The sequence below is a fragment of the Leptonychotes weddellii genome, chromosome 10, assembly GCF_054177405.1.
Source record: "Leptonychotes weddellii isolate Sample4059 chromosome 10, ASM5417740v2, whole genome shotgun sequence".
In the NCBI taxonomy this organism is placed as follows: domain Eukaryota; kingdom Metazoa; phylum Chordata; class Mammalia; order Carnivora; family Phocidae; genus Leptonychotes; species Leptonychotes weddellii.
The window spans coordinates 41,521,645-41,547,274 of NC_138378.1; the positions used below are offsets into that span (position 1 = coordinate 41,521,645).

The window sequence follows — 25,630 nt, forward strand, 5'->3', positions numbered from 1 at the left end:
GTTATTTCCACCTCTCCTGTGGTTGAGGTTACATGATGAGTGGGAGTGGGATGTGGGTGCAAGCAATGTAACTTGATCCCCAAACTTCCTGTGAGGGCTCTGTGTTCTCTCTCCTATTACTGCAGACAGTCTTGTGGAGCTGCTTCAGTAGGGTAGAGATGCAAGGTGGAAGGACTCTGGGTCTTTAAATGACTTTGTGGAGCAGACCTACCCCTGCCCTGCCAAGTACTCCACTGACCCAGACTGGGTGACAGACAAGACTGTTTCTTAGTGCGTGAAGCCTAGGGCAGCCATAACAAGGTACCACAAACTGGGTTTGCTTGAAAAACAGAAATATATTGTTTCACATTTCTGGAAACTGATCTGGGTCATGTTGTTGTCTGTGAAGGCTCTAGAGGAGGATGCTTCTTTGCCCCTTCCTGGCTTCTGATGGTTGTGGCATCCTTGGCATTCCTTGGTTTGTAGCTGGCCACTGCAACCTCTGTCTGTCCATCACATGAGGCTCTCCTTGTGGGTCTTTCTAGGAGTCCAAATTTCCATCTTACAGACACCAGTCATGGATTACAACCCACTTAGTCCAGTATGACTTCATCTTAACTTGATTTATATCTGCAAGGAATTTGTCCCACATTGTCCTAAATTTCCCATATTATTGCATTTATCATGCTGAGCAATGATGTCATATTTACTTAGATAAGCAAGCTTTTTGTCTCCTCCTCTGCTACACTGTTCATGTCCTAGAGGCAGGACTTTCTTGTTCTTTATTGTATCTCCTGTGTGTGGTGCATAATATATTCCTTAATAAATTCTTTTCAGGTAAACAAATGGATGATGCAGGGAGGGCTGGATGCTCTGGCACAAGCAGCATTAGGCTAACTTTCTGCCTTTAGGATTGTTGCAATCCTTGATGGCTTCCTTGTTGCTAAATCCACAGGCTTATTCTCACTTCCCTTGTCTTTCTTGTTTCATGTACCACAGCTGATGCCCTTGAATATCCCCACATATTAATGATGCTTCAAGAATCTGGCTTCCTTGTGTTCCTGGCTCTCAGCTTACCATCAGTTCCTTCTTAAAAACTGCTTGTTTCTCATTTCTATTTGGACCCCTTGCTTATTACCTCAAACCCCACCTCTAACAGAAATTGTTTCTTTCACTCACTCCATGGGTAGACATGGTTGGTTGAACTGAGTTGAATTTGATTATAAATGTGAACATAGAGCTGCTTATAGTATTCCTTTACTATCCTTTTTTTTTTTTAACTATTTTTTTTGTCGGGGGGGTGAGAGAAAAAGAATCTTAAGCAGGCTCCAGGCCTAACATGGAGCCAGATACAAGGCTCAATCTCACGACTCCAAGGTGACCTGAGTTGAAATCAAGTTGGGTGCTCAACCAACTGAGCCACCCAGGTGGCCCTACTATTACTAATCTTCATATCCATTTTTTTTTCTTTTTTTGAGAGGGAGAGAAACACAGGCCGAGGGGGTTGGGGAGAGCAGAGGGAGAGGGAGAGAGAGAATCTTAAGCAAGTTTCACACCCAGCACAGAGCCCAACATGGGGTTTGATCTCAAAATTCCTGAGATCATGATCTGAGCTGAAATCAAGAGATGAACACTTAACCAACTGAGCCACCCAGGCACTCCTATTTTTTTTTGTAATATAGCTCTCAATGTTGTAAATTCCCATTCCAGCACTGTTTTTGCTACATCCCACAGATATTGATAAGTTGTATTTAATTTTCATTTAGGTCAAAATATTTCTTTTTTTTTTAAGATTTTATTTATTTATTTGAGAGAGAGCATGAGAGGGAAGAAGGTCAGAGGGAGAAGCAGACTCCCCGCTGAGCAGGGAGCCCGATGCGGGACTCGATCCAGGGACTCCAGGATCATGACCTGAGCTGAAGGCAGTTGCTTAACCAACTGAGCCACCCAGGTGCCCAAGGTCAAAATATTTCTAAGATTCTCTTGAGATGTCTTCTTTGACCCATGTGTGATTTACAAGTGTGTTGTTTAACCTCCATGTATTTTGGAATTTTCCAGTTATCTGTCTGTTAATGATTTCTAGTTTAAGGGCTTGTGCATGGTATTTGGGGTAATGTAGTAGGGGATAAATGTAGTTGGTAAGAAATGAAGCCCATTGACCCTAACCACAGCTTCTTTGAATGATACTAGGAAATAACTTCTAAATATGGTAACTCTATTAGGTATCTATTGTTGCATAACCAATTACTCCAAAGTTCAGCTGATTAAAACAACAAATATTTGTTATTTCTGTGGGCCAGGTATTCAGTATGGCTCAGCTGGGTGCCTCTGACTCAGAGTCTGTCATAAAGCTGCAATCAAATTGTGGACCAGGGCTGTGTGTCATCTGAAGGTGCAATGAAGTGGGTGTGGGTTGTTGGCAGTCTTGGCACCTTGCTACATGAGTCTCCCAACAGGGCTGCCTTAATATACATAGCTGGCTCACCCAGGTGAACAATCCAGGAGAGATGGTCTGAGAGCCCCCAAGAAGGAAGTCACAGTCTTTTTACATCTTACCTTTGAAAGTGATACCCCACCACTCTTGCTGTTTTCTATTCATTAGAAGTAAGTCACCAGTTTTTTCTTCTCCTGGACAGTAGGCCTCTGCCGCAACCATGTTATGCCAGATCATCAGTCAGGCCAAGAAGCATCCAAGCTTGATCCATCTCTTCGTATTTATGGGGGCAGGAGGTACTGGAGCAGTGCTGTATGTCTTGTGCCTGGCATTGTTCAATCCAGATGTCAGTTGGGATAGGAAGAATAACCCAGAATGCTGGAACAAACTGGGTCCCAATGATCAATACAAGTTATACTCACTGAATATAGATAACAGCAAACTGAAGAAAGAAGGTCCAGACTTCTAAATGAAATGTTTCACTATAAAGCTGCTTACAATGAAGGTCTTCCAGAAGCCATACACACAATTTTCCACTTATCCAGGAAATATTTCCCCTCTAAATGCACGAAATCATGTTGGTGTACTGTGTTGGGGTTTACACTGAATAATAAATATCTGAAACTTGAAAAAAAATAAAAAGAAGTAAGTCACCAAGTCCAGGTATACTCATAAGGAGGTATTGCACAGGGATGAGAATGTCAAAGAAAGCCATTTTAGAGGTTGCCAGCCACAAAGACCATGTGTCTACTTGCACAGACACTCTTAGTCTATATCTTTATGTATCTGTCCTGGTTTGGCTCCTCCTTTTCCTCTTTTGCTTTCCTTCCATTCCCTCTAGTGTTTGTACAATGCAATCCAAAAGCCATTTGTTGGGGCCAAACAAGTCTGATAAAAAGTTGATGAGATACATGCTATTTACATGGTCAAAAATGCTCCCCTCATTATACACACGTATTACAAAGGGGAAAAAAGTAATTTTACAGTGGAGAAGTCTGGCAGATAGCACCTCAATTAGTTGAATAAAGTTAATAGTGCCAGATTTAGGACAAGTTAAAATCACATTCCATTTGATAGGATGCAATGAGAACACGGCATCACTTATGTGATGTTCCTGCCAAAGATGGGTACCCTGCATTTAATTATGAGAGAACATTAGACTTATATACAAACTGGTAAATATTCTATAGCCTGTGCTAAATGTAAGAGTCATAAAAATCAAAGAAAGACCAAGGAACTTCTCCAGATTGCAGGCAACTAAAAAAAGACATAATGACTAAATGCAACATATAATTCTGGTCTGGATCCTGTTTCTATAAAAACCATTATGGGGACAATTGGTGAAGCCTGAATGGAGGTTAATGATTAGATAGGGCAAAGTACCAATGTTAATAGCCTGATTTTGATGGTTCTACTGTGGCTAGTTAGGAGAACATCTTTGTTTATAGGAGAGCCGCACTACCATATTCAGGAGTGATGGGGCATCACATCAGCAACTTACTCTTAAACTCTTCCAAAAAAGAGTCCTTTGTACAGTACTTGTAACCTTTCTGTAAGTTTGAAATTTCTTTAAAATGTAATGTTTGAATGCCCCAATTAGGATGGAAAATTACATGATTACCCCACTTATGGATATAGGAGTTCCTCTAAAAGCTTCTTCCCCATACCTGTTATTCCCATAAACACTTAATTCATCCTTTTGGTCATGTATTTTCCTCTGGAGAAAAACCTTCTCCAAAGCAACACTGAGGACACAGCCCCAGGACTGAGCTTGGAAATGTCAAATCTAATTAAATTATCCTAAGCACAGGAATTAGGGGAGCAAAAATAAATCTTACATTTGAAAACTGAATGTATATCAAGGAGAAGGTGGAAGAGATTGCATTGCCCACCAAATCCTTAAGATTTTGGTTCAGTTTAAAAGTAGAAATCCTGGGACGCCTGGCTGGATCAGTTGGTAGAATGTGTGACTCTTGATCTCAGGGTCCTGAGTTTGAGCCCCACGTTGGGCATAGAGATTACTTAAAAACAAACAAACAAAAAATTAAATAAATAAAGTAAAAATAGAAATCCTGATCCTGTGTGAGACTTTACAAATTAAATTGCCCTCATGGGGATGTCTGGACAGCTCAGTCAGTTGAGCGTGTGCCTTCGGCTCAGGTCATGATCCCAGGATCCTGGGATCAGTCCCGCATCAGGCTCCTTGCTCAGCAGGGAGCCTGTTTCTCCCTCTACCTGCAGCTCTCCCTGCTTGTTCTCTCTTTCTCTCTGACAAATGGATAAAATCTTTAAAATAAATAAATAAATAAATTGCCCTCATGTACTTCCATATTTAGACTATGAAATGGAAACAAAAAGCTTTTGTACATACTACCAAACAACCTGCCAACTATCATCACCAAAACCTTTTATTGATGTAGGTTCTTAGAAGATCATAGGGACAAAAGTAGATGTTATACTCAGTGAAGATTCAAGGGGAAAACAGGGAAACGATCTAAACAATCATAGACCTTGAAATAAGGATTTCCTAGAACAACAGAAATACTGAAACCCAGGTATATGGAAATGGACCAAAGAATGGAAGGAATATAAAGAAATGAATAAAAATTTGCATTTCTGTGAAACTACTATAAAAACTATCCAATATTTCCATAAATTGACTAGTTTGGGAAAATAATTATAAAGAATATAAAAATTTTGGGGGTGTGGGGAAGGGAAGTTTATGACCATTAGAATCTCTTGGGTTTAAGGCCACAAGGTGCTTCAGGACTTCAGGGAGGGTGGTGGGGTGTCATGCTTCCACTCCTCCATGTGGCCAGGACTTCTGGATCTCTGCCTGTCTTACTGCATCTGGCACTCTCCCTTCCCACTGACTTCCACATATCCAAATAGACCATTTTTAGTCTTCATGAGTAAGAAGCATGAAGGTCAGATGCAACATTCCCCCATTTGATATAATCAAACACATACCCTCCTCAAATCTAAAGTATTTGACCTACTCTACAGCCTAGGCTCTGTTGATTCTGGAAACTACACCAAACACAGTGTTAAGACATGAAATATTTCTTTCTTCTCTATCTAGGGTCACTCTTTGTTCTTTTCATATTTTCCCCTGAAGCTGTTGGACTTATTTCTAAGCTCTGTAACCTTGTCTGGGATGATTCATATCCTAAGTAATTTTTTCCTTTTTCATACATTCCTTAAGTTATATTTTCAAGGAATTTGTCTATATCCACTAAGTTGTGAAATTTATCAACACAACATTAACCATCATATTGCCTGCTGATTCTTTTGGTGTCTGCAAGATCTATGTGTCTGCGATTTTCTCTTTCATTCCTGATGTTAGGAATTAGAGTTGTCTCCTTTTTTCTTGATCAGTCCAGCTATGGACTCATCCTATAGCAATTTAAGTTCATGTTTAACTCAGACCATTTCTGTCCTTTTGCTTTTCTTGAAATGCAAGTTGGTTAGGAGCTGGTAAATTCACAGGACCAGCTGAAGTCAGAGTTAGAGGAGGTATGGGTACACGCAAAGTTAGAGGCAGGATCTATGGAAGGTGGAGAGGCTGATAAGGAGGGAGTTCAAATGACTCAGAAGCTGGGTGGGTGCAGAACAGCAGCACAAAATAGCCAAGGCTATCCACCCTTCCGCAGTTATTACAGGGATACTTCCTGGTAATGTATTGTCAAGGACCATTTCCCAGCAAATTCTACTGAGACCTGAGGAACTGATCACTTGTGCTCTCCAGCTGTACATTAAACTCATAGGAGCGTTCAGAACGTGGAACTATATATAGAGAGTGTATGTTTCTCTAATATGGGAAGGAAGAGACATACAACAAGACTTCAGAGAGGGCGAAAAGGCTACATTTACTGACCTCCTTTTATGTAAACCAAAGTTCCCTCTGACATGTTTGCATGATGGGTGATTCCTGGTTTCTAATTCCCCACAGCAGCATGTATTATTCATTATTTAATAAGAAAAACACATATTTTATTACTATGTATGCTACAGTTCGGTAAACTAGAAAGTGGTAAACAGTAAAGAAAAATCCCAATAAAATGAGTTATTGATAATAAAATAAATTAAATAATAAAAATTAAGACCAAGCTGAAAACCAGTGAAAAGCAAAATATGAAAGCCTAACTTTTTTTTAATAAGATACTAAGCACTTCCCTTTGGCCTTGGATGAGACCCAGAATAGAACCTTGTCTGTACTCTTTTGAGTACAAGCAGGGAGTTTTAAGACTTAGCTCTGTTTTTCCAATGATCACATCCTTACTTGGATTATACAGTTGATACCACATCAATAAAATTTGGAGTTTTTAGCAGACCTTCAATGGAGATACATGGTGGAACACAGCATGTTTGTTTAAAAATGAGAATCCTGAATAGATAAAAGAACCAAGTGGAATGTTTACCCAGTCTGATTCACAAAAGACTCAAGCTCCTCCAGCTTAGCAATATGGGTACAAAGGAAGGACCTCCCTCTCCACTCCCCCTGGTATTCTTGATTTGGCCACTTGCATTTCAAGAATCCCTTGTTCCTGGTTTTAAAATGGGAGCCTAGTCTGTCTCATTTTTGTAAGAAAAGATCTTCAAGTGATAGACCATCTTGTATTGAGGTATGATGTTACACAGTCAAATTTAACACTGTCACTTGGGAAATTTCACTGAGTGCAGTGGTTTTCCTCCTTTTCAGGGCTCTGGACCCCTTTGTGAACTAATGATGGCAGGGACCCTTGCTTCATAAGAAGGCACAACCAAACACACAAAATGGGACTTCAGGTTGCTCGCCAATCCACCGAACCCGGGTGTGGATCCTACTTCAGAATATCTGTTCCAAGGGTCACGCTTCTGGGCAGTGTTCCCAAAATGGGAACCCTAAAGAGGATTTGAGAGATGCTCCAAGGCACTCCATCATTAATTGCTTTGTGCTCATCTGTGTTCACAGGTAAAGCTATTTGTTTTACTACATTGTACTCTAGATCTTCTCAGAGCCTTCCATATGTTAATATTCGTGTAGAATCTTGTCTTTTTTTTTATTTCCCACACATCTTTCCTCTACTCGGGCAAGTGTGGTCTATGCCACACCTCCCATGAGAACCCACAGCTTCCTGGCTTATAGCAGAAGCCATGCAAATGTCTCCATCTGGAAAAAGTCTAGAGCAGAGATGCCCAGGGGAGTGGGGAGGTATAGGGATGGTGAACTAATAATATCCTGCCATGTCCTGTTCAAGGATAAGGGAAGCCAGGGTGGAGACTATGATAAGCCAAGGTGAATATGTAACAATCCCAGGGCGGTCCCTTGGAGGAAGACTTCACTCCTGGGGCCCCAGGGAGAGTTGCTTCCTGCCAGCCTTGGAGAGCATGCTGCAGAGAGGGGAGGCAGTCTCTGCTGGCTTCTGGCCCTGTAGATGATCAGATGTGCTGGGAGGGTTGGGCAGGCTGGGGAGGCAGTGTGGTTACATGATTTCACATACCCAGTCACATCATTTCACATACCTACTGTGCACCTCACAGCTCAATGAGGCAAAACTAGATTTTGTTTTAAAATCAAATTTAATTTAATTTTTTGTTTGTTGTTTTAACTCGTTTGGATCTTTCCTAAAACCAGATTAAAAACAAGCCAACAAACTTTTTTTTTTTAATAAAATAAAAATTTCCCAACAAGCACTGAATTGAAAGGAACAGTGCAATGAACACTTGTACCCATTGTCAGTGTGGTCCTAACCTGTGTCCTCTCTACCAGCCATGCCCCTACTCCCAGACTCCATTGGGTTATTTTGAAGCAAAGCCCAAAATATCATACCATTTCAGCCTTCAAGATGAATTCCAACAGGTGAAGGCATAAACAACACATCCTGAATGCCGTTTACATATATAAAACATAATAATTAATTAACATTACATAGTATTAAGTCAATGTTGTCATTTCCTGATTGTTTCATGAATGCCTTTTTATAGCAATTTTGTTCAAAACAGTAATCAAACAAATTCTGCATATTATATTCAACTGATATATCTCCTCCTTTTTAAACTGAGGCTTAAAATACATGCAGTCAAGTACACTGATTTTAATTCCATGGTTTAATGAATGTCTTATATACATGTCTAGAGCCACAGGACCACTGCTCAGATCAAGTTGAAGGGCATTCCCAGCTCCCCAGTCCCTCCCTCTCCTTCCTGTCAGCCCAGAAGGAACCTATAGCCTAGGTTCTTTTAATACAGGTTTGTTTTCAGGGTCTTCAAGTTCATATAAACAGAATCATACACACAGTATGTGATCTTTTGTGTCTGGCTACTTTTGCTCAATGTCATGATTATGAGAGTCATCTATGGTGTTTTTTGTTTGGTTTTGTTTTGTGTGCCTGTACTCTTCCATGGGCGAGGGCTCAATTTGCATTTATATTGTTTTGGGTTACTTCTACACCTTGGCTACTTTAATAATGCTGCTGTGAATATCTTTGTCCATGTTTTTTTGTGACATAAGCACACCTCTGTGTGATATCTGGATAGTAGGGTGGGTGTGGTTTAGTTTTTGGAAATACTTCCAAACAATTTTCCAAAGTGTGTGAATTCCAGGTGGCCCATGTCCATACAAACACTTGGTAATTATTAACTTTTAACCCATTTGGATGTGTAACAGCATATCACTTGGGCTTTAATTTATATTTTCCTGGTGTCTAATGATTTTGAGCATCTTTACGTTTTCCTGAAGACTAATGATGTTCAGCATCATTATTAGCTATTTGAATATATTATTTTATTAAATACTTATTCAGGTACTTTTGCCCATTTTTTTAAAAATTGAGTTATTTGTTTCTGAGGAATTTGTATGCAGTTTTTCTCCCAAAATATTGTGAGAACAATTCACCTACAGTAGACTAGAATGGAATGAATGGGAGAGGAGTGGACAGTTGAAGAGAGGAAGAATAGACATTAAACAGTGAAACTGCTAACAATGTTAACAATCTCTAATTCCCTTTATCATACTTAGAAAAGATGGTTAAGCAATGGGTCTGTTGTTATCCAAAGGAAACCCATTTGGGGGAAAAAGATGAACATAAAATAATAAAACAAAATGACTCAGTGACTTATAAGAGTAATGGAAAGTCTGATGATTATTGGAAAGATACTATACCAATGGATGATAATGGACATTAAAGGGGTGCCTGACTGGCTCAGTCAGAAGAGTGGGCAACTCCTGATCTCAAGGTCATGAATTTGAGCCCCATGTTGGGTGTAGAGATTACTTAACTAAATAAAATAAAAATAAGTAATGGACATTAAATTTTTTTAAACAGTTAAAATTTGGAGAGGGCTATCATGGCTATGTATAACTGTTCTTAGAAAAATAGAAAAAGAAACATGTTCTACTCTTTCTGTGCTATAATAGGGGTCACAGCAATACAGGATATAAAATAGTCCTATCTTACCCAGGCTTTTAAAAATATTTAGAGAAATCCTCATGAATCTCTTCACAATGACCTTTTTGTGTATGAATTGTAAGTGATCGTTTCCTTAAGTTTGCTGTCTTATCCTCCTGACTCGGCCTGCTCCTGAATATCCCTTAATCTGCCCCGCCTCCTCTGTAGCTGACTTTGTAGCCTAGCAGAGGGCTGGTCCCCAAGGGTGTGGAACTTCCTGTCCCAGGGGCCTTGCCTTTCCTGAAGGAGAAGTGAGGCCCTCAGGAGGGGAAGCAAGAGGTTCTTGCAGCTAGTGGAATTGCCCACTGCTAAAGACAGCTATGCAGGGGGACCCCGGCTAAGGAGGCTTCTTGGAAGGTGCCTGATGGGTCCGTCCACTGTGGCATTGCAGACGCAGCCATCCCAGGGCAGTGACAGCCTCAGCTCAGTCCCTCTGGCAGCACATTCAGGCCTGGCTGAGTAGGGTGTCCACTGGCAGCTCAGGCTGCCTAGGAGCTTGGCAATGGAGCCTGGAGGACACCTGCCTGGTGTGCTTGTTCCAGCCCCACTCATTGCTTGGGGTTGGTGCTGGGGAGTGTCTTGCAGAGTGTGGAAGGAAAAAAAGTGGGTTCAGAGAGGAGAAAAGGCTCAGAATGTGAAAAGGAAGTCACCAGAACAGGAGAGAGTGTACAGGGGTGAGTCACAAGCAACAGTCCTTGGACATAGGGGCAACAGTCTTGCCTGTGAGGTGACAGGTGGGGTTCTGGGTCCAGGGCTGCCTTGCAGAGAGTTGCTAAAACAGAACATGAAGGGGCCAGGCAGCACGTGGACTCTGGGATCAAATGGCCCTTTCCTGGGCCCCCTGACTCTCAGCAAGATATTGAACCTCTCTGCAGCTCAGCTTCCATGGGTGATATGATTCATAAGCTGAATCACTACTGGGTGAATCTCAGCAACACATACACAAATGTCTGGCTTGGAGAAGGTGCTGGGTAAGCAGGAGATCCTGTTTATCACTCAATGGATCAGGCAGCTGGTAAGAAATGACTGTAGTGCTTCCTAATGGCGGGTTTTATTTTTTAGGGAAACCTCCCTCACTGACCTGACACCCCTGATCTCCTTCAGGTGCAGCTTCAAGAGCACACTTTCCCATACCTGAAGTCATTTGGCCAGATGCACTAGGGTGAGGGCAGGCGAGATCTGGAGCTCCAGCAGGCCCATTGAAAGCACTGGCATGAAATGAGCATTGCCTGAGGCTTCATATCAACAAAAACAAACTGAGGGTTGCTGGAGCGGAGGGGGTGGGAGGGATGGGGTGGCTGCGTGATGGACGCTGGAGAGGGTATGTGCTATGGTGAGCACTGTGAATTGTGTAAGATGGATGAATCACAGACCTGTACCCCTGAAACAAATAATACATTATATGTTAATTTAAAAAATTTAAAAAAATTTAAAAAAAGAAGAGTCTTTGACTCAAAGAAAAAAAAAGCAAGTGGATAAACAATTTTGGCTGAAACCAATGAGTCACTTTATCTTTTTTACAAATTGCTTTTTAAAATACCCAATCACTTAATTCATTAGGCAATCCAATTGCCATGGTTGATTTGGTAATTTAAACATTTATTTTTAATTTTTATTTTTTTGGGTAATTTTTTAATAATGTTGTTTCTTTAGAGCTATACTCAAGGGTTTACTTTCACTTGATTATTTTCCTTCTCCAAGGAATATGTAAGAAAACAATGTTCACTGTTCATCTTTGAAACTCCTGTATAGGCATTTGCCCTGGGAGACTTTCCCTGATCACCCTTCACTATCCTTAGAGAGAATTCTGCTCTCCTACTTCAACTTCTGTATACACTTATGGTATCACGTACGCCATAGTACATTGCAATGGCTTTTTTACATTGCTAAGTTTTCTGAGGACAAGCCATCATCATCATCATTTCCAAATCTCTGGTTTCTAGCACAGAGCTAGAAAATAACAAGCACTTGGAAACATGTTTGAGAGCCTGAAATGACCAATCATCCACTAGATCAAACTTTAGGTAAATCCAGTTCCATTGAACCGGTCCTATGCTTTAGCTGCTCCCCACCACCGTTTTGTCCTTTCTTTCACAGCAGCTGGTAGAAAGAAAAGTGACTCAGTTATCTACTGAACGACTAATCTACAAATGCTATTTATTAGTTAACTATGGAATTTTTTCATAGGGAAAATAAAGTATTCCCATATAGAGGGGTGGTTGTGGGGAGCCTTTATATAATAAAGAAATAGAAGTTTTCCTTCAAAAAAGAAAAAAGAAAGGAAAAGAAAAGAAAGGAAGAGAAAAGAAAGGAAAAGAAGAGAAAAAAATGAAAGAAAATAAAAGAAAAAAGAAAACAATGCTCAGAACCTTCCATTGCTTGTCTGAATATGTGCAACAACCATTCATCATTTACCATTGTTTTATGTCACAAACCCTCACTGAGGAGCCCCACGGACCAGGTATTGGGCTTGTCATAGTGGACTCAGGACATGCAGGTCTGAAGGTAAGGAGCCTGTGGTCTTGTGAGGGGGAATATTGCCAAAGAAATCATCACATGAGAATGGGATGTAATTGAAGCGTTCCCTGAAAAACTGGAAACATGCAATGCTCAGAAGTAGAAGAGCTGAATCAATTGTGGGATAGTCTTACCATGCACTACTAGGAAGCAGTTAAAATGAGTGTTGTGGGGGCACCTGGGTGGCTCAGTTGGTTAAGCGTCTGCCTTTGGCTCAGGTCATGATCTTGGGGTCCCACGTCGGGCTCTCTGCTCAGCGGGGAGCCTGCTTCTCCCTTTCCCTCTGCTGCTCCCCCTGCTTGTGCTCTCTCTCTGTCAAATAAATAAATAAAATCTTTAAAATAAAAGAAAATAAAATGAGTGTTGGGGACTTAGATATAGTCACAGAAAAAGACCTCTGAGACACATGGTGTAATACATACATACATACCCCTGAGACATATAGTGTAATACATACATGGTGTAATACATACATATAGTGTAATACATAAATACATACTAGTGTAGTACATTACATATGTAATACATATAGTGTAATACATACATATAAAATATGTGTATGGGCATCTTGTAAAGATACCTTTTTCTATAGTGTATCTGTTATTCTGAAACAACTGTTTCAGCTTGTCTAATTCCTATGTAGACATAGACACAGGTGCTGGTGTAGGTACAGATACAGATACAGGTAGAGGCACAGTTAGAGTTACAGGTAAACAAAAATCTGGACAGGAATATTCACTCTGGTTTAGGAAAGGAGAATTGAGATTAGGTTTGTTTCAAAGGGGAATTTGGTGTTGTCAAATATTTAAATGTTTATAGGGTGAACGTATTGTATTATTTGTGTAACTAAAACCAATTTTATTTATATATTTCCATTTTGGGAAAAACACAGGATTAAAAGGATGGTCTATTTTAAGAAGCCTATGGTGCAAATTGAATAAGAGAATTTTACAGATTTTGAAGATTTTCTGTGACTTCTTGGTTGGTGTGTAACTTCCCATTCATTCACTCATTCAGATTACCAACTTCACCTACTTCTGCAAATTATTTGAAGTTGCTTACAAACTTTTCTGCATACAGCCCTTATAATTCAACAACGAAATAAAACTAAGACTTTTTTATGCATATATGTGTGTGTGCATGTATATGTGAGATATCTATCTGCCATAAATATGAATATATGACAGGTGTCAAAGGTGGCAGAAGGCACTGACTCAGTCCTGAGTTTAAGTGTCCTGGTAGTTGAAAGACAAACTTCTTTTCTGATATCACACAAAGTTTCATTTGAAGAGTAACCTTTTTCCCCGTACACTGAATTCAGTGAGGAGTTTATTTAAAGGACCCTGATATCAACCTTACTGGATAGAAAAATGAGCAGTATCTTCATGGTTTTCAAGGCTCATTAATAATATTAAATGGATGGCTCATTTAGGATGGTGGCTCTCAACCCCATAAGTTGCTATACTTTCTGTTTATAACAAATATTTTATGGCACCTCTTATACTATCAAGAAACAAAATTAGTTGATAATATATAACCTGCTGACATTCATAACTGCTCCAAGTGTAATATTAGGGGAAGTAAAGACTGGTGTGTAATAAAAAGATGAGTTCCATGTGTATGTGCTACAACATTAATACACAAGAAGATGAGAAACAAGTCTGTCTGTGCACTAAGCTTAGGAACCCATCTGACACCAGCACCACCAGTGTGTTGTGTCAGTTTCCTGGACAAGGCGAGGTGTGTTTTGTTTTTGTGTGCTTTTTCCAAAACACTGAAAAACTCTTGGCCAAGCTCTGAAAGAAAACAAGGTCATCTCTCCATTCCCACAAAACTGGATATCCTGGAAAACTCAATGCATATTAAAACTGTGACAAATACCTTATTTTTCTTTGTAAGTCATATTTAGGTTTTTGGATAAAATTATTAAAAACCACTTTCTTACCTTCAGAAATATTCTGGGGGGACATATCCAAGTTGTGTTGGACCTGACACAGATGCTTATTGGCATGGGACCTTCTCATGTATTGAAAAGTATTTGACAATCATGGGGTCCTCTCACCAAAGCCAAGGATGCCCCCACTGCCAAAAACACTTCCAGAAATTTCCAAAACACCCCCCCCCCGGAGAGAAGTACTTTGCCCACTGAAAACCACTGAATAGAGCAGCTGATAGGTCTAACTGAAGATCTTAGATTGAAGTCCCCCAAAAGCCGGTGGAGCAAGTAGCTGCATGCAGGGTTTATGTGGTGCATGATTCCAGGGAGCAGGAGGGGACATCACTGTGAGCCATGGACTTGATTCTGCTGGGGCCTCCCAAGAGGAGTACAGAGTGTCAAGAATCGCTGGCTGGCAGGACAGTAGGCAGAAGCATCTATCCACCAACCTCTGGCCCCAGTGGTCAAGGTGTTGCCTTGAGATGCTGAGGTTTACACACTTCCAGGCCCACCTGTGCATAGGCTGAGGGTGCTCAGCCCTGGAACACTGGGACACCATCATTTGAAAGTGATTAAGCCCACACAGGACTGTGCACTCCTGTTGCAGGAGGTTGAAGGCATATTGGTCATGGTGTGGAGGCATCTAATGTGCTTATCTAAGAGGACCTCAAGCTTTCTGTTCACCCAGCATGCAACAACTTCAGGGAGGCTTTGGATGGGCCATTAAGTTGAGCTAATGTGAAAACCTGGAACATTTCAGACTTGCATCAACACAAAGCCAAGACTACAGCCACTGGGATAAATCCTGGCCACACCTTTGAAGGCAGAAGGGTTGGTTCTTTTGATGAGTCAACTTTCTGATTCCCACCTTTGTGGTAAGCAGACCTTCATTCCTGTCCTCCCTTGTCCATCCTCAAGTCCTAGAGATAAATTCATTCCCCAAATTGCTCCCAGGGGAACATGAACGCTTGCACCAGAATGTCACTTCTGACCTGCTAGTTAATGTGGGATGTGGCTGACTTATGGTTGAAAGTCAAGGCATGGCATCTTTTCTTTTAACTGAGTGTATTGGACTTCAAGATGCAAAAACTAGGGAGACTACATTTTAGTAGCATGCAGGGCTAGCCTGGAGTTCTGGTCTTCAGAGCAGGTTCCTGACATTCCTGCCATAAAGCTGCTGAGATACTCCTGTGCCATGGGTGCCCACATCTCCCAGCCCAGAGTGAAATGTACTCACTGCAGATTTGCTCTTCTTCATCCATGGTCTGAAAAGACAAGGAAGGACTGGCTGTCCTTAGACAACCTAGGCTTTCTGGGTGGCAGTCTCCGTGTTTGACTTTGATGGTGCTCAGCAGATGCAGAAGCCGATGGCTGTCCACAGAATGACAACATATGTGTCCCTATAGCAGTGATGTGCTTCTTACCCCAGACACCTTTGGAAGCTCTCAGTTAAACTCAGCAAATTTCCATTGGGTACCATCTAAGCTCAGGCCCCTTTATAGTAGACCCTGAGTGATCCAGGGTCTGGGGGGAGGACTGCAAAGAAGAGAAGGGAGGGAATGCCATCCTATGAAGCCCATTACACTGTGGGCAACTGGGCTCAGGCCCCAGGGACATACCAAGAACCAAGTCAGCCCTTCCACCAGAGACACAGATAATGAGACTATTCATTCACAGGCTCCTGTCCCTATGGAGTCATGGGTTGCCTGTCCCCATGGGTTGCCTGTCCGCATAGGTCATGAGTTGCCTCGAGGGGCATTGGTCCCCTCACACAGAAGTTGCCAGCATGGCAAGTGGCTCCACAGTCATGCAGCTAGTTTTTAGCAGAACTAGTGTCAGACAGAATTCTCTTGCCTAACTATGGCATTATGTACTTGCTCTTTATTGAGTGCATGCCATGTGTACTAGGCTTATAGAATGTGATTCTCACAACGTCATTTTTACAGAAGCAGAGATGCATGCAGTGTGTCTTTTCAGGTCTGCCATCTCCTGCTTCCAAAGCCCCAGCAACCTTGGACAGGAAATCTTGAAGTCCAGTGTGCGGCCAGTGGGGACCTTCAGCAGCTCAGCCACTGCTTCTCCCAGGGATGTCCCTGCCTTTTGATGCCGCTCACCTTAACTCTGAGTCAGGTAGGGGCCTCCTTGGCTCCAAGCATACCTCTGACCAGAATGGTGTTCCAGACTGTTCTCCCTGCCATCCCCACACACCCAAATTTAACCTGTCCTGTCAGCAATTCCATCTTTTCTTTGTGAGAGATGCAGTCTCAGAGTAGGTCAGAATAGAAGAGCATGGCCTGGTGTGACACTGTGTTAGCAAAGTTCTGGACTGGAAGCAGATGTAATTGAGGCAAGGCTAATTAAAACGTATTAAAGAATTGTGGGCATGGTGCAGGGAAGTCTACCATGGACCTGCAGGAACCCTGGAGTCAGGGGGATGCTGCTATCATGCCAAATGGGAAGGGGCAGGGGAGGCAGGAGGTACCCATACCCCAAGGTGGACACTTGTGCTGGGAAAGGGACCTCCTGGTGGGGCTACAAGCTTCCAAGGGGGAACAGAGTCAGTTGTTCCAGAGGGCAGAGCACCTGGAAAATTGTTTCTGGTTGCACAATTTTCACTTCTGTTTCTCTGTCCCTTCCAGGGGTTCCTTAAGCCCTGCCTTACCCTTTCATAAATCCCCATCTGTTACCACTGGCCAGAGTGGATTTCTGTTGTCTGCCACTAAGAATCCTGATGGATACATTGTGTTTACATGTTTACATACATTATCCAATATAACTCATGCAAGAAACCCATGAAGTGGTAACTCCCTACACACAAAGAAAATGGGAAGACATAGAGGCTCTGAAGAAAGTTAGTGTAGGCACTATCAGTGGCCTGCCAGTCTTTCTTCTATTCTCAGGCTTATGTGCCAAAAGCTGCTTCTGAGAACACCTCTGCTTGCAGGATGATCAGGACCTGGGGTACAGGGCGGGCCAGGAGTGCTGGAAACTCAATGCCCCAGGAAGCAGCCTCAACCAATGCCAGGTGGGAGCTGGTAGACAAATACCCGAGTTTCCTGCCACTAGGAAGAGGATCACTCTGAAGCATGTTCTACATCCTCTGTCAGTATGCCTCTGTGGGACTGATTGTTCACAGTGGTAACCTGCTAAATGATACATCCTGCTATCTTTCTACCCTACCCTGTATCACTCCCCCTCTCCCCCACTGAGGACTCTCGGGATCTCCTCTCAAAGAAACTATTATACTTAATTCTTGTTCCAGGGTGGTAAATCAACCTGAGACAGGAAGTAAAGTCCTGAGAGCTCCATCCTATTCTATAATGCAACTCATGCTACTGAGTGTTGGTAATGCATGGTGCATTGGCAGGAATCCATGGCCCCAGTGTACTGGTCTTCACATGAGAATATGGTTTGCTAAGTATTTGTCAAATTTTATGCCTCAGAACTCTAGTGGAGGAACTGTAGATTCTCATTGCAGCAAAGGACCAAGGGAAGTTGAAGAGAATGATGAATAAGAGGAAAATAATGAGGGCAGGATCATGGCAGAAGATGGTAGCCACACTGGGAAGAGGTTGATAGCTACTCCCTTTCAGAGACTAGGGTATCCAGAAAGTGAATGTCCAGTGCTCTGGGAATTGGATGAATGGTAAAAACAAAAACAAAAAACAATCCCACTCCCCCAAAAAATAAAAAAGCCTATATGCTTCTTGATAATATTATCCATGATTGTTTATGGACACATTATGGATGCCTCTGAATGAGTGGAAGCATTAGGTATAAATGATAATTTCTCAATAACAGCTACCAAAGAGGGAAAAAGGAAGAGAAAAGAGAACAGGTGTTTGGAATGACTGTGTGTAAAGGACCTGTTAATTACCACTTTGCCACTGTTTTGTTGTGGTCTTAAAGCTTATGCCTTTTAGTTACTGAACCTTGTTTAGAAACTATTTGGATTTTAGAGTTTCTGTTAATTATTTTGGTAACAGATGGATTCTGTAAAAAGCAAAAGCAAAAACAAAACAAAACAACCCCCTCACACACACACAATCTTGTTTTATCAGTGTTTTGGTGTGAGGGCTCTAAATCCATTAGCAACAAAATAACTTACTAATCACCTTTTTTATTATGACAAAATATGCATAACATAAAACTTACCACCTTAACCATTTTTAAGTGTACAGTTCTGTGGCATTAAGTACATTCGCATTACTGTGTAAACATCACCACCACCCAACTCAGAACTTTTATCATCTTCCAGAACCGAAACTCTGTACCCATTAAAAAATACCTCCCCATACCCTACTACCTTCAGTCCCTGGCAACCACCATTCCATTTTCTGTTTCTGTGAATTTGGTTACTCTAAGTGTCTCATATAAGTGAAATCATATGGCATTTGTCCTTGCCAATTACTTTTGGCTGATGTAGAATTTCAGAATTTTTAGTTTTATTCCTAAAATATCAAATAGTCTCCTACTTATATGTATTCATAACATGTTGATATTGAAATGAACCTTAAAAATTAGTGGTTAAGAAATAAAAGGTGTAGAGATTGGGAAGGAAGTAATAAAACTATTTTTATTGCAAATGAAATATCAATGCAGCAAATCCAAAAACCCACCCCACTACCACCACAACAACATTTCCTGGAATTAATAAGTGATTACAACAAGTTTGCAGCATACAAAGTCAATATACAAAGTCAATAATTTTCCTATATATCAGCAATGAACAAATAGAACTTGAAGTTAAGAACACATTACTGGCGTCCGGACGGGGAGAGTGCCCGCGTGCAGGACTTTCAAGCGTCTGACCCCGGGAATTCGAGCTGGCATGAGCCTCTGGGTGGACAAATACTGGCTCTGCTCCTTGGGATGGCTGGACTATCACAAGGAGCAAGCAGCCCAGCTGTGCAACCTGGTGCAGTGTGGTGATTTTCCTCATATCTTAGTGTATGGACCATCAGGTGCTGGAAAAAAGAATTATGTGTATTTTACATGAACTTTATGGCGTTGGAGTAGAAAAATTAAGAATTGAACATCAGACCATCACAACTCCATCTAAAAAGAAAATTGAAATTAGCACTATTGCAAGCAATTATCACCTTGAGGTTAATCCCAGTGATGCTGGAAATAGTGACCGGGTAGTAATTCAGGAGATGTTGAAAACAGTGGCACAATCACAGCAACTTGAAACAAACTCTCAAAGAGATTTTAAAGTGGTATTATTGACAGAGGTTGACAAACTCACCAAAGATGCTCAACATGCCTTGTGTAGAACCATGGAAAAGTATTTGTTCACTTGCAGACTGATCTTGTGTTGCAATTCTACATCTAAAATGATACCACCTATTCATAGTAGGTGCCTGGCAGTTCATGTGCCTGCTCCCAGCATTGAAGATATTAGTCATGTGTTATCTACTGTGTGCAAGAAGGAAGGTCTGAATCTTCCTTCACATCTGGCTCATCGACTTGCAGAAAAGTCATGCAGGAATCTCCGAAAAGCCCTTCCTATGTGTGAAGCCTGCAGAGTGCAACAATATCCTTTTACTGCAGATCAAGAAATCCCTGAAACAGATTGGGAGGTGTATCTCCGGGAGACCGCCAATGCTATTGTCAGTCAACAGACTCCACAAAAACTCCTTGAAGTTTGTGGAAGACTTTATGAGCTTCTAACTCATTGTATTCTTCCTGAAATAATAATGAAAGGCCTTCTCTCAGAACTTTTACATAATTGTGATGGACAACTGAAAAGGGAGGTGGCCCAGATGGCTGCTTACTATGAACATCGTCTACAGCTTGGTAGCAAAGCCATTTATCACTTGGAAGCATTTGTGGCCAAATTTATGGCACTTTATAAGAAGTTCATGGAGGATGGATTGGAAGGCATGATGTTTTGACATCTTGACATCTATCCTTAATTCTTCCTAATATTTCTCAGTATCAGCATTTACATTCAGTTTATATTGGAAGAGCTGCAGGTAAAATAAACTAACTTTACTTAAAAAAAAAAAAAGAACACATTACCATTTACATTAGCACTCAAAAAATGAAATACTTAGATATAAATCTAGTAAAATATACACTAGATCTATATGAAGAAAACTATAAAGCTGATGAAAAGAATCAAAGAAGAACTAAACAACTGGAGAGATATTCCATATTCATGAATAGGAAGAGTCAATATTATTGAAATGTCAGTTCCTCCCAACTTGATCTATAGATTCAATGCAACCCCAGTCAAAATCCAAGTTAGTTATTTTGTGGTTGTTGATTCAAAAGTTTATATAGAGAGGCAAAAGACTCAGAATATCCAACTCAATATTGAAGATTAACAAAGTTGGAGGACTGACACTACCTGACTTCAATCAAGACTTACTATAAAGCTACAGTAATCAAAACAGTGTGGTTTTGGTGAAAGAACAGACAAATAGATCCATAGAACAGAAGAGAGACCAGAAATAGACCTGCATAAATAGAGTCAACCAATCTTTGATAAAGGAGGAAAAGCAACACAATGGAGCAAAGATAGTCTTTTCCACAAATGATTCCGAAACAATTGGACATCCACATACAAAAAAATCTAATCAAGACACAGACCTTACATCTTTCAAAAAAATTAACTCCAAAATCATAGATCTAAATGTAAAACACAAAACTATAAAATTCCTAGAAATAACAGGAGAAAATCTAGGTGATCTTGGGAATGGTGATGATTTTTTAGATACAACACTAAAGGCAACATCAAAGAAATCATTGATAAGCTGGACTTCATTAAAATCAAAGACTTCTCTTTGAAAGACACTGTTAATAAAATGCGAAGACAAGACACAGACTGGGAGAAAATATTTTGCAAAACACTGACAATACCAAATGCTGGTGGGGTTATGGAGAAACAGAAACTTATCCATTGTTAATGGGAATTCAGAATTTCAAACCAACTTGAAAAAACATTTGTGAGTTCTTATAAAAACTAAACCTAGTATTATCATATGATATACCAATTGCACTTTTTGGTATATACATAAATGAACTGAAAGCTTATGTCAACACATAAACCCACACATGTATGTTTATGGCAGCTTTAGTCATAATCACCAAAACTTGAAAGAAATCAAGATGTCTTTTGGTAGGTGAAAGGATAAATGGTGGTATATCCAGACAATGGAATAATATTTAGCACTAAAAAGAAATAAGCTATCAAGTTAATGTAGGTTTATCAATTGTTGGTAGAAGGGAAGGTTGTGCATGTGTAGTTGCAGACAATATGTGGGAACTCTCTGTACTTCCCCATCAATTTTGTTGTGAACCTAAAACTGCTCTAAGTGACAACATTCTGACCTATGCTTCAAATCATCTACATGCACAGTCTTCAAAACCTATATCTGCCCTCTGACCTAGATCATATACTTTACTCACCATGTATGTCTATGGAGAAAATGTCTACAGTGCCCCAAACAAAACTCCAGAAATGTTCCCCAAACCTACCTAGTCTTGTTCATCTCTGCCAACAATATCTCAGCTTTATTCACTTGGCTCAAGACAAAAATTCTAGCAACCTTTTTGAATTCTCTACTTTAGTCATACCAGTAAGTCTTCCTTAGTCTACAGCTACAGATATCCTGAATCTGTCAATTCTGTGAATTCTCAGTACTCTTGTTCAAGCTTTTAGAATGTCCTGCCCTGGGCAAGGCTACAGCCTCCTAACTGGTCTCCTGCTTTTGATGTCTTGACCTGGACATTTCATTCTCCACATAGAGCTAAGGTTGTTTTTTAAAAGCATAGACCATGATACTTTTTCCTACTTTAGACTTTCCAGCAACATCCCATACTTCTTAGGATATAGTCCAAGCATCCAAGTACCTTATCAAGGCTTACTCACTCTACTTGATCTAGCTCTTGCCCATCCTTCTGATCTAGCCCTTGCCCACTTTCCTGTTGCCCTATCACCATGTTTCATGGTGATTAAGCCTAAGCAGCTTCCAACACAAAGCCATGCATACTTTTAAGCCTGATACTAGTTATTTCTTTGCTAAGGGCTGTCCTTGCCCCCAACTTTTGCAGAGCAGTCTCCTTCACATGATTCAGATCTTAGCATAAATATAAAGTCATCAGACAGGCTGTTTAAAGTCATTACCCAAACATAGACACATATGCACATTTTTTCCATTTTCATTTCATTGTCTGTCTTGTTCACTTTTGTATCTTTGGCCAAGAATACTGTCTGGCACACAATGAACCCTCAATAAATATTTCTGAATGAATAAGTGAATGACACAGTGGAGTCACAGAATAAGGAGAGTCTAGACCCCTTCATTTTTTGCACCAACACTATTCCCCAAGTAGGAAGAATATTAATGCCATAACCTCTAAAATGCAGTGACAAGTCCAGATTCAAGCAGAGAGATGTGGGTTTTGGTGCTCAAGGAAGGTGTAGGTGCTATATACACATAGCAGGATGTTATCACTGGCAGATGGCCAAGAGTTCAGGTGATTTCTACACTTTAGAAATCAATTGTATCTTGGATATAGACCTGTTTATTCACAGAAAAAAGTTAGGTTTTTGGCACACCTCTAAACAAAACAAAGACAATTTGTTATTTTATTCAGTAACTGATTTTTCAGCATTGCCAAGTAAGCAGACTGAAGAGATGCTCACAATTCTCCGATTGTGTGAACATGGGAAGCAGAGCTGCCATTACTTAGCATTCTAAATACTTCTCAGCTTCAGGTTGATCACCTTCTATTCCCTAGAAAGGCATTTGAGTTTCTGGACAGATACAAGCATGTGATAAGTATGGCTTGCTCTTTGTTTTTCTCTTATTTGAGGCAGGAATTCATTTCCAGGCTGGATGCCATGGTTACTCATTCTGTGCATTACATTGAACTTCACATGGAATAGAAATGACACTTATGAAAGTTTCAAGAATATGAATGTTAAAAGCCCCATTTAAATCTCATAGGTGCCAGAAAATCTGCAATGATGCCAGTGGTGGAGTGCTCACTAAAATGGATAGGTTTTCATGGCATCACTGGCCATCTGCAATGGGAACTTCTGCAATGAAAGGAAAGCTTCTGGAGACAACCATAATCAGGATCAGTTACCCTGGATTTGTTTTGTTTTGTTCTTCTCATGATTTTTTTTCCTCAAATTTTTATTTAAATTCTCATTAGTTAACATACAGTGCAATATTGGTTTCAGGAATAAGATTCAGTGATTCATCATTTACATACAATACCCAGTGCTCATCACAACAAGTACCCTCTTTAATACCCATCACCCATCTAGCACATCCCCCATCTACCTCCCTCCATCAATCCCCAGTTTGTTCTCTATTAAGAGTCTCTTATGGTTTGTTTCCCTCTCTCTCTCTCTTTTTTCCCCTCCCATATGCTCATCTGTTTTGTTTCTTAAATTCCATGTATGAGTGATGTCATATGGTATTTGTCTTTCTCTGAATGACTTACTTCCCTTAGCATAATACACTCTAGCTCCAACCATGTCATTGTAAATGGGGAGATTTCATTATTTTTGATGGCTGAGTAATATTTGATCATATATATGTATATGTATATGCATACATATACATGTGTATATTTTATATATATATATAACATCTTCTCTGTCTATTCATCAGTCAGTGGACATTTGGGCTCTTTCCATAGTTTGGCTATTATTGATATTGATGCTATAAACATCAGGGTGCATGTACCCCTTTGAATCTGTATTTTTATATCCTTTAGGTAAATACCTAGTAATGCAATTTCTGGACGCTTCTATTTTTAACTTTTTGAGGAACCTCCATACTGTTCTCCAGAGTGGCTGCACAGTTTGCATTCCCACCAATAGTGCAAGAGGGTTCCCCTTTCTCCACCTCCTCATCAACACCTGTTGTTTCTTGTGTTGTTAATTTTAGTCATGCTGACATGTGTGAGGTGGTATTTCATCATGGATTTGATTTGTATTTCCCTGAAGATGAGTGATGTTGAGCATCTTTTCTTGTGTCTGTTGGCCATCTGGATGTCTTTTTTGGAAAAATGTCTATTCATGTCTTCTGCCCATTTCTTGACTGGATTATTTTTTTTGGAAGGTGTTGAGTTTGATAAGTTCTTTATAGATTTTGGATACTAACCCTTTATCAGATATGTCATTTGCAAATATCTTCTCCTATTTTGTAGGCTGGTTTTTAGTTTTGTTGATTGTTTCCTTTACAAAGCAGAAGCTTTTCATCTTGATGAAATCCCAATTGTTCATTTTTGTTTTTGTTTCCTTGCCTCTGGCAACGTGTCTTGTAGGAAGTTGCTATGGCTGAGGTCAAAGAGGTTGCTGTCTGTGTTCTCCTCTAGGAGTTTGGTGGTTTCTCTCTCACATTTAGGTCTTTCATCCATTTTGAATTTATTTTTGTGTATGGTGTAAGAAAGTGGTCCAGTTTCATTCTTCTGCATGTCTTGGATTTGTTTGTTATTGTTTTTTTCCCTTTTATAAATTGTTCAATGCCTCTTATCTGGTGATGATTAGCTAAAGGACTTATCATTATTTTCTCTCCCTGAATAATAGTGGGAGTTAAAAGAGAAAAAAAAAGAAAATGCTCTTTGAAACTTCCCCTACATCACTAATATCCACAGTGCATCAGGTTTTCTGAATATCCATAAGCACAAACAACAACCCTAAATGGCATCTGGTTTTCTTTTTTTCAGGTAGTGTATATTTGGAAAAACTTTGGTGGCTTTTGGGTGATGAAGTTAAGGATAATTTCCATATTTTATTTTTTTTAAATGTCCTGAACTTTGAGGACTTAAGGAATAATAATAATAATAATGAGAATGGTGATATATCACCTCAGCCTCATGTCCTTTGATTTTCAAGCTGAGTATGATTTTCAAGCTGAGTATATATGCTATTCCAGAGAGGAAAATAAGGATGAGAACATGATTTGCACCTGGTCAGTAGCATAGAAAAGGACAGGTGTAGGACTCACATTTAGATTCTCTGACTTCCAGTTGGAAGTGCTCTGTTTTCATGGATTTGATAGTTCAACCTGCATCTAATGGGTCAGGATGGACCCCCCCCACACACATACACATCTCACTTTATCTATTTTTAATAGATTTGACCAATGTGTTTGGGTGAAGCACTCAGGGTCTAAGTCCCTGGTGACCTTCCCCACAATCTTACGCAATTGCTTACTGACTTGATTTCCAATTGAGATATTTCTTTTTTTGATTTATATTTTAGTTCCTTTTTTATAATGAAAGTGTTCTGGGGAAAGGTCATACATAGTCTTATCAGTCATCTATATTACAGTATAAAGTAATTCATTGGATTTCTTCCTGAGA

General features: G+C 40.3%; 2 pseudogenes; both read left to right on the forward strand.

The window, feature by feature from the left end:
* The first annotated feature begins 2,633 nt into the window (after nt 1-2,633).
* On the forward strand, nt 2,634-3,049 carry LOC102747979 (cytochrome c oxidase subunit FA4 pseudogene; annotated as a pseudogene).
* A 16,006-nt stretch (nt 3,050-19,055) lies between these two features.
* On the forward strand, nt 19,056-20,233 carry LOC102748275 (replication factor C subunit 3 pseudogene; annotated as a pseudogene).
* Nucleotides 20,234-25,630: the final 5,397 nt, after the last annotated feature.